A 17,348-nucleotide genomic window follows, 5' to 3' on the forward strand; every position below is an offset into this window, starting at 1 on the left:
AAAAACCATCCCCTCTTTTATGGATAGAATAGGAGTCTATAAATGTGGACAAAAGAAGTGCAACACATGCAAAGTTATAACATCTGGGAAAAAGACTTTTCAATCATTCGTCAGTGGTGAAGTTTTTACGATCAGCAGATTTATGAATTGTAACTCAGTATATGTGGTGTACGTCCTAGAGTGCTGTTGTGGGATCCAGTACGTAGGACGTACCTCTAGAAAAGCCAAGGTACGCTGGGGGGAACATTGGCGTAACTGTAAAAATTGTACCAAAAAAAAGATAAAACATAGTATTCCCGAGCATTGCTTAAACAAGCACAAAGGAAATTTCGACATTTTCAAATTTTATCCCATAGATTATATTCCACCCTCCACAGATTACAACAAAATCATTCAGCTAAGGATCCGTGAAACTTTTTGGATCCACAAATTAAAAACCCTACATCCATTGGGTCTGAATTCTAATCTAGATTTAGCAGCATTTAATTAAATCATCCTAACATCACTTTTTCTATTTGTAGGTCACCTGTAATTTTTAGATTACTATTCTATCAGCAGATTCCCATAGAAGAATAAAATCATACCAAACACAATATTTAGACTCCATATATCACCATTTTTTATCTGACCCTAAATATGCAAAATCGAAATAACTAGCACAGTCATTGCACATAATACAAAATTAGATAATACATACCTAGACAATGGTACATGCTATTAGGTTTTAACTATTATTTACACAAGATCGGCTCGAATCAAATAGTACTTCTTTCGTGTCCCCTGACACATTCCCTAAACATCATTAGGAAAGACCCTTTTTTAAAAACCATTGTGGGAGAACATCCAAAGATAGTATATACCAGAGCACCGACACTCAGGAGTAAACTGGCACCTAGCAAAAAGGTGAAACATATATTACACAACACACAATCAACTACAAAACCAAGAACCATCCCCTCTTTTATGGATAGAATAGGAGTCTATAAATGTGGACAAAAGAAGTGCAACACATGCAAAGTTATAACATCTGGGAAAAAGACTTTTCAATCATTCGTCAGTGGTGAAGTTTTTACGATCAACAGATTTATGAATTGTAACTCAGTATATGTGGTGTACGTCCTAGAGTGCTGTTGTGGGATCCAGTACGTAGGACGTACCTCTAGAAAATCCAAGGTACGCTGGGGGGAACATTGGCGTAACTGTAAAAATTGTACCAAAAAAAAGATAAAACATAGTATTCCCGAGCATTGCTTAAACAAGCACAAAGGAAATTTCGACATTTTCAAATTTTATCCCATAGATTATATTCCACCCTCCACAGATTACAACAGAATCATTCAGCTAAGGATCCGTGAAACTTTTTGGATCCACAAATTAAAAACCCTACATCCATTGGGTCTGAATTCTAATCTAGATTTAGCAGCATTTAATTAAATCATCCTAACATCACTTTTTCTATTTGTAGGTCACCTGTGATTTTTAGATTACTATTCTATCAGCAGATTCCCATGGAAGAATAAAATCATACCAAACACAATATTTAGACTCCATATATCACCATTTTTTATCTGACCCTACATATGCAAAATCGAAATAACTAGCACAGTCATTGCACATAATACAAAATTAGATAATACATACCTAGACAATGGTACATGCTATTAGGTTTTAACTATTATTTACACAAGATCGGCTCGAATCAAATAGTACTTCTTTCGTGTCCCCTGACACATTCCCTAAACATCATTAGGAAAGACCCTTTTTTAAAAACCGTTGTGGGAGAACATCCAAAGATAGTATATACCAGAGCACCGACACTCAGGAGTAAACTGGCACCTAGCAAAAAGGTGAAACATATATTACACAACACACAATCAACTACAAAACCAAAAACCATCCCCTCTTTTATGGATAGAATAGGAGTCTATAAATGTGGACAAAAGAAGTGCAACACATGCAAAGTTATAACATCTGGGAAAAAGACTTTTCAATCATTCATCAGTGGTGAAGTTTTTACGATCAGCAGATTTATGAATTGTAACTCAGTATATGTGGTGTACGTCCTAGAGTGCTGTTGTGGGATCCAGTACGTAGGACGTACCTCTAGAAAAGCCAAGGTACGCTGGGGGGAACATTGGCGTAACTGTAAAAATTGTACCAAAAAAAAGATAAAACATAGTATTCCCGAGCATTGCTTAAACAAGCACAAAGGAAATTTCGACATTTTCAAATTTTATCCCATAGATTATATTCCACCCTCCACAGATTACAACAAAATCATTCAGCTAAGGATCCGTGAAACTTTTTGGATCCACAAATTAAAAACCCTACATCCATTGGGTCTGAATTCTAATCTAGATTTAGCAGCATTTAATTAAATCATCCTAACATCACTTTTTCTATTTGTAGGTCACCTGTAATTTTTAGATTACTATTCTATCAGCAGATTCCCATAGAAGAATAAAATCATACCAAACACAATATTTAGACTCCATATATCACCATTTTTTATCTGACCCTAAATATGCAAAATCGAAATAACTAGCACAGTCATTGCACATAATACAAAATTAGATAATACATACCTAGACAATGGTACATGCTATTAGGTTTTAACTATTATTTACACAAGATCGGCTCGAATCAAATAGTACTTCTTTCGTGTCCCCTGACACATTCCCTAAACATCATTAGGAAAGACCCTTTTTTAAAAACCATTGTGGGAGAACATCCAAAGATAGTATATACCAGAGCACCGACACTCAGGAGTAAACTGGCACCTAGCAAAAAGGTGAAACATATATTACACAACACACAATCAACTACAAAACCAAGAACCATCCCCTCTTTTATGGATAGAATAGGAGTCTATAAATGTGGACAAAAGAAGTGCAACACATGCAAAGTTATAACATCTGGGAAAAAGACTTTTCAATCATTCGTCAGTGGTGAAGTTTTTACGATCAACAGATTTATGAATTGTAACTCAGTATATGTGGTGTACGTCCTAGAGTGCTGTTGTGGGATCCAGTACGTAGGACATACCTCTAGAAAAGCCAAGGTACGCTGGGGGGAACATTGGCGTAACTGTAAAAATTGTACCAAAAAAAAGATAAAACATAGTATTCCCGAGCATTGCTTAAACAAGCACAAAGGAAATTTCGACATTTTCAAATTTTATCCCATAGATTATATTCCACCCTCCACAGATTACAACAGAATCATTCAGCTAAGGATCCGTGAAACTTTTTGGATCCACAAATTAAAAACCCTACATCCATTGGGTCTGAATTCTAATCTAGATTTAGCAGCATTTAATTAAATCATCCTAACATCACTTTTTCTATTTGTAGGTCACCTGTAATTTTTAGATTACTATTCTATCAGCAGATTCCCATAGAAGAATAAAATCATACCAAACACAATATTTAGACTCCATATATCACCATTTTTTATCTGACCCTACATATGCAAAATCGAAATAACTAGCACAGTCATTGCACATAATACAAAATTAGATAATACATACCTAGACAATGGTACATGCTATTAGGTTTTAACTATTATTTACACAAGATCGGCTCGAATCAAATAGTACTTCTTTCGTGTCCCCTGACACATTCCCTAAACATCATTAGGAAAGACCCTTTTTTAAAAACCATTGTGGGAGAACATCCAAAGATAGTATATACCAGAGCACCGACACTCAGGAGTAAACTGGCACCTAGCAAAAAGGTGAAACATATATTACACAACACACAATCAACTACAAAACCAAAAACCATCCCCTCTTTTATGGATAGAATAGGAGTCTATAAATGTGGACAAAAGAAGTGCAACACATGCAAAGTTATAACATCTGGGAAAAAGACTTTTCAATCATTCGTCAGTGGTGAAGTTTTTACGATCAGCAGATTTATGAATTGTAACTCAGTATATGTGGTGTACGTCCTAGAGTGCTGTTGTGGGATCCAGTACGTAGGACGTACCTCTAGAAAAGCCAAGGTACGCTGGGGGGAACATTGGCGTAACTGTAAAAATTGTACCAAAAAAAAGATAAAACATAGTATTCCCGAGCATTGCTTAAACAAGCACAAAGGAAATTTCGACATTTTCAAATTTTATCCCATAGATTATATTCCACCCTCCACAGATTACAACAAAATCATTCAGCTAAGGATCCGTGAAACTTTTTGGATCCACAAATTAAAAACCCTACATCCATTGGGTCTGAATTCTAATCTAGATTTAGCAGCATTTAATTAAATCATCCTAACATCACTTTTTCTATTTGTAGGTCACCTGTAATTTTTAGATTACTATTCTATCAGCAGATTCCCATAGAAGAATAAAATCATACCAAACACAATATTTAGACTCCATATATCACCATTTTTTATCTGACCCTACATATGCAAAATCGAAATAACTAGCACAGTCATTGCACATAATACAAAATTAGATAATACATACCTAGACAATGGTACATGCTATTAGGTTTTAACTATTATTTACACAAGATCGGCTCGAATCAAATAGTACTTCTTTCGTGTCCCCTGACACATTCCCTAAACATCATTAGGAAAGACCCTTTTTTAAAAACCATTGTGGGAGAACATCCAAAGATAGTATATACCAGAGCACCGACACTCAGGAGTAAACTGGCACCTAGCAAAAAGGTGAAACATATATTACACAACACACAATCAACTACAAAACCAAAAACCATCCCCTCTTTTATGGATAGAATAGGAGTCTATAAATGTGGACAAAAGAAGTGCAACACATGCAAAGTTATAACATCTGGGAAAAAGACTTTTCAATCATTCGTCAGTGGTGAAGTTTTTACGATCAGCAGATTTATGAATTGTAACTCAGTATATGTGGTGTACGTCCTAGAGTGCTGTTGTGGGATCCAGTACGTAGGACGTACCTCTAGAAAAGCCAAGGTACGCTGGGGGGAACATTGGCGTAACTGTAAAAATTGTACCAAAAAAAAGATAAAACATAGTATTCCCGAGCATTGCTTAAACAAGCACAAAGGAAATTTCGACATTTTCAAATTTTATCCCATAGATTATATTCCACCCTCCACAGATTACAACAAAATCATTCAGCTAAGGATCCGTGAAACTTTTTGGATCCACAAATTAAAAACCCTACATCCATTGGGTCTGAATTCTAATCTAGATTTAGCAGCATTTAATTAAATCATCCTAACATCACTTTTTCTATTTGTAGGTCACCTGTAATTTTTAGATTACTATTCTATCAGCAGATTCCCATAGAAGAATAAAATCATACCAAACACAATATTTAGACTCCATATATCACCATTTTTTATCTGACCCTACATATGCAAAATCGAAATAACTAGCACAGTCATTGCACATAATACAAAATTAGATAATACATACCTAGACAATGGTACATGCTATTAGGTTTTAACTATTATTTACACAAGATCGGCTCGAATCAAATAGTACTTCTTTCATGTCCCCTGACACATTCCCTAAACATAATTAGGAAAGACCCTTTTTTAAAAACCATTGTGGGAGAACATCCAAAGATAGTATATACCAGAGCACCGACACTCAGGAGTAAACTGGCACCTAGCAAAAAGGTGAAACATATATTACACAACACACAATCAACTACAAAACCAAGAACCATCCCCTCTTTTATGGATAGAATAGGAGTCTATAAATGTGGACAAAAGAAGTGCAACACATGCAAAGTTATAACATCTGGGAAAAAGACTTTTCAATCATTCGTCAGTGGTGAAGTTTTTACGATCAGCAGATTTATGAATTGTAACTCAGTATATGTGGTGTACGTCCTAGAGTGCTGTTGTGGGATCCAGTACGTAGGACGTACCTCTAGAAAAGCCAAGGTACGCTGGGGGGAACATTGGCGTAACTGTAAAAATTGTACCAAAAAAAAGATAAAACATAGTATTCCCGAGCATTGCTTAAACAAGCACAAAGGAAATTTCGACATTTTCAAATTTTATCCCATAGATTATATTCCACCCTCCACAGATTACAACAGAATCATTCAGCTAAGGATCCGTGAAACTTTTTGGATCCACAAATTAAAAACCCTACATCCATTGGGTCTGAATTCTAATCTAGATTTAGCAGCATTTAATTAAATCATCCTAACATCACTTTTTCTATTTGTAGGTCACCTGTAATTTTTAGATTACTATTCTATCAGCAGATTCCCATAGAAGAATAAAATCATACCAAACACAATATTTAGACTCCATATATCACCATTTTTTATCTGACCCTACATATGCAAAATCGAAATAACTAGCACAGTCATTGCACATAATACAAAATTAGATAATACATACCTAGACAATGGTACATGCTATTAGGTTTTAACTATTATTTACACAAGATCGGCTCGAATCAAATAGTACTTCTTTCGTGTCCCCTGACACATTCCCTAAACATCATTAGGAAAGACCCTTTTTTAAAAACCGTTGTGGGAGAACATCCAAAGATAGTATATACCAGAGCACCGACACTCAGGAGTAAACTGGCACCTAGCAAAAAGGTGAAACATATATTACACAACACACAATCAACTACAAAACCAAAAACCATCCCCTCTTTTATGGATAGAATAGGAGTCTATAAATGTGGACAAAAGAAGTGCAACACATGCAAAGTTATAACATCTGGGAAAAAGACTTTTCAATCATTCGTCAGTGGTGAAGTTTTTACGATCAACAGATTTATGAATTGTAACTCAGTATATGTGGTGTACGTCCTAGAGTGCTGTTGTGGGATCCAGTACGTAGGACGTACCTCTAGAAAAGCCAAGGTACGCTGGGGGGAACATTGGCGTAACTGTAAAAATTGTACCAAAAAAAAGATAAAACATAGTATTCCCGAGCATTGCTTAAACAAGCACAAAGGAAATTTCGACATTTTCAAATTTTATCCCATAGATTATATTCCACCCTCCACAGATTACAACAGAATCATTCAGCTAAGGATCCGTGAAACTTTTTGGATCCACAAATTAAAAACCCTACATCCATTGGGTCTGAATTCTAATCTAGATTTAGCAGCATTTAATTAAATCATCCTAACATCACTTTTTCTATTTGTAGGTCACCTGTGATTTTTAGATTACTATTCTATCAGCAGATTCCCATAGAAGAATAAAATCATACCAAACACAATATTTAGACTCCATATATGACCATTTTTTATCTGACCCTGCATATGCAAAATCGAAATAACTAGCACAGTCATTGCACATAATACAAAATTAGATAATACATACCTAGACAATGGTACATGCTATTAGGTTTTAACTATTATTTACACAAGATCGGCTCGAATCAAATAGTACTTCTTTCGTGTCCCCTGACACATTCCCTAAACAGAGACTTGATTACAGTGCATTGCTTTTCAAACACCTTAGCATTCTTACAAGCATTCAGATATAGAACACAGGATTAAAACATGCTAGGAGACAGGCAAAACACTGCTGTCCCTGATTGCTGGCGGACTTATGTACAGCTGTTATTTTGCTTATTGTTAAATTCAAAAAACTCTGAGGCTAAGAGGTTAACACTTCTCCCCCCGCAGAGCTTTGTTTTGGTTTCACATTTTCTTTCATAATTTACATTGTACCGATTTTTTACTCCTTATAAATTTACAATGGACAAGATCTTAGGATTTTTTCCTCAGATCAAGTGTATTTTATCTGAAACTTTCAGTAAGAAACTTATACATTAGATTTTTTAAATATGTCAACAAGGTTCATTTTTATGACCTACCAGATAAACTATTTTATTGTTTTAGGTCCGTAGGATTTTTGTTACATACATATAAATATAACATCTGGTATCGTAACTTATTACTTTGTCATTTACATATCATATGTTGTAACATTGTTGCTTTTTAAAATTGTATCACTTTGGGATTGGTCAGACTGGGACCAATCAAATATATTGGCAGGCTTTTTAAACATCTTTTGTAACCACATGTGTAATACATTTTACCTGATAAAACGGCCAGGAGCTTGCGGCCGAGAAACGCGTCCTAAGCTCATATAATAAAGTGTTTTTAAACTTTATCTATCTCAGCACTAATTGCTTTTTACTTTGCCTGCCAAATACAACACCGCCTGCTGTTTATTTATACAGCATAACACCAGAGTATTCTGCTCCTGTCTAAAAGAGGAGAGTCCACAGCGGCCCATCCAGGAAAGCTGAATCTATTTGGCTCCAGCGTACTGACTGCTGATTTAAATGTCAGTCTGCCTTTTTGCACCTCTTTCAACAAAGGTGCCAATATCCTTGTGAGTATATTACCATCTGTTATTTGCTCAGTGTGATCCATTACTGTTGGAACTTATTTGCACTATGAGGCGCTGTCTTTCCTTTTACCTATTTTAGAGACTGTGTTACTCGATCAGACACACCCAAGACCAGCTGCCTGCCTTTTTGGTGAATTCCTCTTACTACAAAACATCTACAAGTTTGAAAAAAACATTCTCGCAGAGACATTGACACTTGTCGGCTTCACTTACCAGCACTATCTCCTATGGGACTTATATCACGATAAGTTTGTTTGTCATATATTAAGAACTGTTTGATTTTTAGCACATATATATTTTGGATATATTTTTTCTGTTTTTGTTTTTCTATAGAGATATATATGCCTTCTTACATGAATTGATTTTACCATTAAGTACTTTATTTTGCACCTATTGCATTAGCAATATTATCTCTTTTTTTCACACACTATCCACTAGGGTACAGTTAATATGACTCACATTTGCACCTTTTGAAATCTCTTTATATTCACATGAGTTTTTAATTTATCCTAAAAAAACTCTCTCTTTTCTCATTTTTCAGCCTCACACATTATCACACCATTAATACATATTACTAATATCCCCTTTTTTTCTCTTATATCACAAACACATTTGGCGCATGCTATTACCTATTTGTTAATAGGGATTTCTCTACTCATTTGCAATATAACCCTGGGGAAGTTTCCCTATGGGCAATAGGGGAAACCAAACATGGGGGTAGATTTATTATGCAGCAAATGCTGTATTCTACGCCGGAAGTTTAGAAGCAGCGGTCGTAGGTGGCGGACTGAAATCATCCCAATACGATCTGGATGATTGACACCACCTGCTAGCGGCCGATTGGGCCAGAGTGTGCAGGGAAAGGCATTGCACAAGAATTTCACAAGAAATGATTGTGCAATGTTAAATGCCGACAGCATATGCTGTCGGCATTTAGCGAGGTTGAGCGGACATTATTCGCTGCTCGACCATTAGTAAATCTACCCTATAGACTATTCTCTCAATGTGGAATATGGCTGTCATAGAACAAGCTACTGAGCTGTTGCTTGTTCCTGGTAGAGTGTTTCTCTTTCTGTATGTATGTAAATGTCTGTTTTGCTATGGTAAAAAAAAGCTTGCTGTATAAAAGTAAGGGTTGGCAATAAGTGATCTGGGGCTTTCAAGAGGCATGTTTCAGATTTTTTTTTCACTTGCTCAGCAGGTAGAATTTATAAAAACTCTCTTACCCTTTATATCAAAAAGTCTGTAGTAATTTTTTATAATTAACAATCTTATCATGATTACATTTTCAAATTACCTTTGTATTTGTGACATATACTAGAAAGGTCACAATTTCAACCATTTTGAAAAAAAAAACAGTAAATATTGAACAGTAGCTTGGTTGTTTTTTTATTTTATTTGATCAATTTCAATATCAATAAGTCAAAAATGCCTAATGTGCTGGGCAATATTTCTGAGATACGTTTTTTATTATTTGTTTGCTCCTGAGTAGGTTAATGTGAAAATCAAATGGAAAACAGAGATATTGTATTATTTTCAAATATGTTTTTGCAAGGATATCTACAAAATACATGGCCAAAACAAAAGGTAATCATGACAGATACTTATTTCAAAATCAACAATGACTGCCTAATATATTTGAATTCATAATTTCAAATTATTTTGGTTAATTTTATAATTCACATGTTTAAAGCATCAATCACTTCATTGTAATTAAACATTAATATTTAAATTTAATTTAATATGTGTACATGTTTTAGCATTTTAAAGTTTGGTAATAACTATTTATTTAAAAAAAAAAAAACATAATTTATGTAAGAACTTACCTGATAAATTCATTTCTTTCATATTAGCAAGAGTCCATGAGCTAGTGACGTAAGGGATATACATTCCTACCAGGAGGGGCAAAGTTTCCCAAACCTTAAAATGCCTATAAATACACCTCTCACCACACCCACAATTCAGTTTAACGAATAGCCAAGAAGTGGGGTGATAAGAAAAAAGTGCGAAAGCATATAAAATAAGGAATTGGAATAATTGTGCTTTATACAAAAAAATCATAACCACCACAAAAAAGGGCGGGCCTCATGGACTCTTGCTAATATGAAAGAAATGAATTTATCAGGTAAGTTCTTACATAAATTATGTTTTCTTTCATGTAATTAGCAAGAGTCCATGAGCTAGTGACGTATGGGATAATGACTACCCAAGATGTGGATCTTTCCACACAAGAGTCACTAGAGAGGGAGGGATAAAATAAAGACAGCCAATTCCTGCTGAAAATAATCCACACCCAAAATAAAGTTTAATGAAAAACATAAGCAGAAGATTCAAACTGAAACCACTGCCTGAAGTACTTTTCTACCAAAAACTGCTTCAGAAGAAGAAAACACATCAAAATGGTAGAATTTAGAAAAAGTATGCAAAGAGGACCAAGTTGCTGCTTTGCAAATCTGATCAATCGAAGCTTCATTCCTAAACGCCCAGGAAGTAGAAACTTACCTAGTAGAATGAACTGTAATCCTTCGAGGCGGAATTTTACCCGACTCGACATAGGCATGATGAAATAAAGATTTCAACCAAGATGCCAAAGAAATGGCAGAAGCTTTCTGGCCTTTTCTAGAACCGGAAAAGATGACAAATAGACTAGAAGTCTTTCGGAAAGACTTAGTAGCTTAAACATAATAATACAAAGCTCTAACAGCATCCAAAGAATGCAATGATTTCTCCTTAGAATTCATAGGATTAGGACATAATGAAGGAACCACAATTTCTCTACTAAGGTTGTTAGAATTCACAACCTTAGGTAAAAAATTCAAAAGTAGTTCGCAGCACCGCCTCATCCTGATGAAAAATCAGAAAAGGAGACTCACAAGAAAGAGCAGATAATTCAGAGACTCTTCTGGCAGAAGAGATGGCCAAAAGAAACAAAACTTTCCAAGAAAGTAATATAACGATCAAAGAATGCATGGGTTCAAAAGGAGGAGCTTGAAAAGCCCCCAGAATCAAATTCAAACTCCAAGGAGGAGAAATTGACTTAATGACAGGTTTTATACGAACCAAAGCTTGTACAAAACAATGAAATATCAGGAAGATTAGCAATCCTTCTGTGAAAAAAGAACAGAAAGAGCAGAGATTTATCCTTTCAAGGAACTTGCGGACAAACCTTTATCTAAACCATCCTGAAGAAACTGAAAAATTCTCGGTATTCAAAAAGAATGCCAAGAAAAAATGATGAGAAAGACACTAAGAAATATAAGTCTTCCAGACTCTATAATATATCTCTCTAGATACAGATTTACGAGCCTGTCACATAGTATTAATCACAGAGTCAGAGAAACCTTCTTTGACCAAGAATCAAGCGTTCAAACTCCATACCTTAAAATTTAAGGATTTGAGATCCTGATGGAAAAAAGGACCTTGCGACAGAAAGTCTGGTCTTAACGGAAGAGTCCACAGCTGGCAAGAGGCCATCCGGACAAGATCCGCATACCAAAACCTGTGAGGCCATGCTGGAGCTACCAGCAGGACAAACGAGTATTCCTTTAGAATCTTGTAGAATACTCTTGGAAGAAGAACTAGAGGCAGAAAGATATAGGCAGGACGATACTTCCAAGGAAGTGATAATGTATCCACTGCTTCCGCCCGAGGATCCCGGGATCTGGACAGATACCAGGGAAGTTTCTTGTTTAGATGAGAAGCCATCAGATCTATTTCTGGGAGTTCCCACATTTGAACAATCTGAAGAAATACCTCTGGGTGAAGAGACCATTCGCCCGGATGCAACGTTTGGCGACTGAGATAATCCGCTTCCCAATTGTCTATACGTGGGATATGAACCGCAGAGATTAGACAGGAGCTGGATTCCACCCAAACCAAAATTCGAGATACTTCTTTCATAGCCAGAGGACTGTGAGTCCCTCATTGATGATTGATGTATGCCACAGCTGTGACATTGTCTATCTGAAAACAAATGAACAACTCTCTCTTCAGAAGAGGCCAAGACTGAAGAGCTCTGAAAATTGCACGGAGTTCAAAATATTGATCGGTAATCTCACCTCCTGAGATTCCCAAACCCCTTGTGCCATCAGAGACCCCCACACAGCTCCCCAACCTGTAAGTCTTGCATCTGTTGAGATTATAGTCCAGGTCGGAAGAACAAAGAAGCCCCCTGAACTAAACGATGGTGAACTGTCCACCATGTCAGAGAGTGTCGTATAATCGGTTAAAAGATATTAATTGAGATATCTTTGTGTAATCCCTGCACCACTGGTTCAGCATACAGAGCTGAAGAGGTCGCATGTGAAAACGAGCAAAGGAGATCGCATCCGATGCGGCAGTCCTAAGACCTAAAATTTCCATGCATAAGGCTACCAAAGGGAATGATTGTGACTGAAGGTTTTGACAAGCTGATATCAATGTTAAATTTCTCTTATCTGACAAGGACAGAGTCATAGACACTGAATCTATCTGGAAACCTAAAAAGGTTACCCTTGTCTGAGGAAACAATGAACTGAATGGTAAATTGATCCTCCAACCATGATCTTGAAGAAACAACACAAGTCGATTCGTATGAGATTCTGCGAAAATGTGAAGACTGAGCAAGTACCAAGATATCGTCCAAATAAGGAAATACCAAAACCCTGTTCTCTGATTACAGACAGAAGGGCACCGAGAACCTTTGAAAAAAAATTCTTGGAGCTGACGCTAGGCCAAACGGTAGAGCACAAAAACTGGTAATGCTTGTCTAAAAAGAGAATCTCAGAAACTAAAAGAGATCTGGATGAATCGGAATATGCAGATATACATCCTGTAAATCTATTGTAGACATATAATGCCCTTGCTAAACAAAAGGCAGGATAGTCCTACAGTTACCATCTTGAATGTTGGTATCCTTACATAACGATTCAATATAGATAGATCCGGAACTGGTCTGAAGGAATTAACCTTCTTTGGTACAATGAAGAGATAGAATAAAACCCCAGCCCCTGTTCCAGAACTGGAACTGGCATAATTACTCCAGCCAACTCTAGATCTGAAACACATTTCAGAAATGATGAGCCTTTGCTGTGTTTACTGGGACACGGGAAAGAAAAAAAAATCTCTTTGCAGGAGGCCTTAACTTGAAGCCAATTCTGTACCTTTCTGAAACAATGTTCTGAAACCAGAGATTGTGAACGGAATTGATCCAAATTTTCTTGAAGAAAAACATAAACTGCCCCATACCAGCTGAGCTGGAATGAGGGCCGCACCTTCATGGGTATATAGGAGCTGGCTATAGGTTTCTATAAGGCTTGGATATATTCCAAACCAGAAGAGGTTTCCAAACTGATACCGCTCCTGAGGATGAAGGACCAGGCTTTTGTTCCTTGTTGTGAGGAAAGGAACGAAAATGATTATTAGACCTAAATTTACCTTAGATTTTTTATCCTTTGGTAAAAAAGTTCCCTTCCCTCCAGTAACAGTTGAGAAAATAGAATCCAACTGAAAATCGAATAATTTATTACCCTGGAAAGAAAGGGAAAGCAAAGTTTTAAGCCATAAAGCTTTTCTAGCTAAAATAGCTAGAGACATATACCTGACTTCAAATCTAATGATATCAAAAGATGGTATCACAAATAAAATTATTAGCATGTTATAGAATAATAATAATGCTATAAAATTATGATCTGTTATTTGTTGCGCTAAAGCTTCTAACCAAAAAGTTGAAGCTGCAGCAACATCCGCTAAAAATATAGCAGGTCTAAGAAGATTACCTGAACATAAGTAAGCTTTTCTTAGAAAGGATACAATTTTCTTATCTAAAGGATCCTTAAATGAAGAACTATCTGCCATAGGAATAGTAGTACGTTTAGCAGGAGTAGAGACAGCCCCATTAACCTTAGAGATTTTGTCCCAAAACTCTAATCTGTCAGATGGCACAGGATATAATTGCTTAAACGTTTAGAAGGAGTAAATGAATTACCCAAATTATTCCAGTCCCTGGAAATTACTTCAGAAATAGCATCAGGGAGAGAAAATACTTCTGGAATAACTACAGGAGATTTAAAAACCTTATTTAAACGTTTAGATTTAGTATCAAGAGGACCAGAATCCTCTATTTCTAATGCAATTAATACTTCTTTAAGTAAAGAACGAATAAATTCCATCTTGAACAAATACAAAGATTTATCAGCATCAACCTCTGAGACAGAAACCTCTGAACCAGAAGAACCATTATCAGTATCAGAATGATGATGTTCATTTAAAAATTCATCTGCAAAAAAGAGAAGTTTTAAAAGACTTGTATGTATACTAGAAGGAGAAATAACAGACATAGCCTTCTTAATGGATTTAAAAAATAAAATCTCTTATATTATCAGGAACACTCTGAAAATTAGATGTTGACGGAACAGCAACAGGTAATGTAACAGTACTAAAGGAAATTTTATCTGCATTAATAAGTTTGTCATGACATGCAATACAAACAACAGCTGGAGAAACAGATACCAAAAGTTTATAGCAGATACACTTAGCTTGGTAGCTCCAGCACTGGGCAGCGATTTTCCTGAAGTATCTTCTGACTCAGTTGCAACGTGGAACATCTTGCAATATGTAAAAGAAAAAACAACATATAAAGCAAAATTGATCAAATTCCTTAAATGACAGTTTCAGGAATGGGAAAAAAATGCCAGTGAACAAGCTTCTAGCAACCAGAAGCAAAAAATAATGAGACTTAAATAATGTGGAGACAAAAATGACGCCCATATTTTTTAGCGCCAAAAAAGATGCCCACATTATTTGGCGCCTAAATGCTTTTGGCGCCAAAAATGACGCCACATCCGCAACGCCGACACTTTTGACGCAAAAAAAACGTCAAAAAATGACGCAACTTCCGGCGACACGTATGACGCCGGAAACAGAAAAAAAATTTTGCGCCAAAAAAGTCCGCGCCAAGAATGACGCAATAAAATGAAGCATTTTCAGCCCCCGCGAGCCTAACAGCCCACAGGGAAAAAGTCAAATTTTTTAAGGTAAGAAAAAATGATTGAAACAAATGCATTTATCCCAAGTATGAAACTGACTGTCTGAAAATAAGGAATGTTGAACATCCTGAGTCAAGGCAAATAAATGTTTGAATACATATATTTAGAACTTTATATAAAAGTGCCCAACCATAGCTTAAAATGTCACAGAAAATAAGATTTACTTACCCCAGGACACTCATCTACATGTTTGTAGAAAGCCAAACCAGTACTGAAACGAAAATCAGCAGAGGTAATGGTATATAAATAAGAGTATATCGTCGATCTGAAAAGGGAGGTAAGAGATGAATCTCTACGACCGATAACAGAGAACCTATGAAATAGACCCCGTAGAAGGAGATCATTGCATTCAAATAGGCAATACTCTCCTCACATCCCTCTGACATTCACTGCACACTGAGAGGAAAACCGGGCTCCAGCCTGCTGCGAAGCGCATATCAACGTAGAATCTAGCACAAACTTACTTCACCACCTCCATAGGAGGCAAAGTTTGTAAAACTGATTTGTGGGTGTGGTGAGGGGTGTATTTATAGGCATTTTAAGGTTTGGGAAACTTTGCCCCTCCTGGTAGGAATGTATATCCTATACGTCACTAGCTCATGGACTCTTGCTAATTACATGAAAGAAATCTGGTTTAGCACTGAAAAAAAATCCATGCAAACAGGCAAGAAATATCACTCAAAAGAAAAATTAAAGATGTAGAAAAGAAGAAAAAAATTCCCTTGCAAAATATCCTTAATAAAGTTTTCTGCCTGATTGAAAAAGCATAATTGAATTGTCCCCATGCAAAGTAAAAGGTGTGTTTAAATAGGCCAAATGCATTTAAAAAATGTTAGGAAAATGGTTTGGGATGGGTTTTATTTGAAAACCACATGATAACCTATTTATCAAAACAAGATTAGTTGAATTTAAATGTTACCCCTTAACAACAGCCTACATATCAACTGGCATTTTCCATTGAAGGGGTTAAATAGATCGGCTCTTGCTGACAGTGGCAAGACAACACTATAGCCTAATGACTCCCCGTAAGGACACTCAATTTACAAAGTATGTCCATGTGTTTAAGGGGTTAACCAAAAAATAGATATTACATAGATGTACAATTTAAACAATAAAATAATTACAATCTATATAAATACATTTAAATCAAGATAAATAATTGCCTGAATATTTTTATTGTGTGATAAACATACATGAAATACTGAAAATAACAAAATACATTCTTTTTGAATGCACTTATTTTTAAAGATGTAAAGGACTAGTATAACTTTTTTTTTTTTTACTTAAAGTTTAAGCTGGTTTAAAAGAATTTTCTGATTACTTTAGTCAATAACATAAAGGAAATTTCAATTAAAACTTTCTTTAAGTTTAAATAACATAAAGGAAATCTCATTTAAAACTTTCTTTAAACTTACATCTTGATATTCATGCTGAATCTTGATCCTCTAGTGGCACAAGCTTGAAAAGTCTAGTCCTATATTTGACTTTTAAGAAATATGAAACTAAAGAGGACATGACATAAATGATACATAAATGTACTTGAAAGATTTTTGAGATTATAGAGTGCAAAAGTGTAGCAGTGATTTTAAAGGGACATTAAACACTAAGGCCTAGATTTGGAGTTCGGCGGTAAAAGGGCTGTTAACGCTCCGCGGGCTTTTTTCTGGCCGCACCATAAAATTAACTCTGGTATCGAGAGTTCAAACAAATGCTGTGTTAGGCTCCAAAAAAGGAGCGTAGAGCATTTTTACCGCAAATACAACTCTCGATACCAGAGTTGCTTACGGACGCGGCCGGCCTCAAAAACGTGCTCGTGCACGATTCCCCCATAGGAAACAATGGGGCTGTTTGAGCTGAAAAAAAACCTAACACCTGCAAAAAAGCAGCGTTCAGCTCCTAACGCAGCCCCATTGTTTCCTATGGGGAAACACTTCCTACGTCTGCACCTAACACTCTAACATGTACCCCGAGTCTAAA

This window comes from Bombina bombina, chromosome 6 (genome assembly GCF_027579735.1).
Source record: "Bombina bombina isolate aBomBom1 chromosome 6, aBomBom1.pri, whole genome shotgun sequence".
Taxonomy (NCBI): Eukaryota; Metazoa; Chordata; class Amphibia; order Anura; family Bombinatoridae; genus Bombina; species Bombina bombina.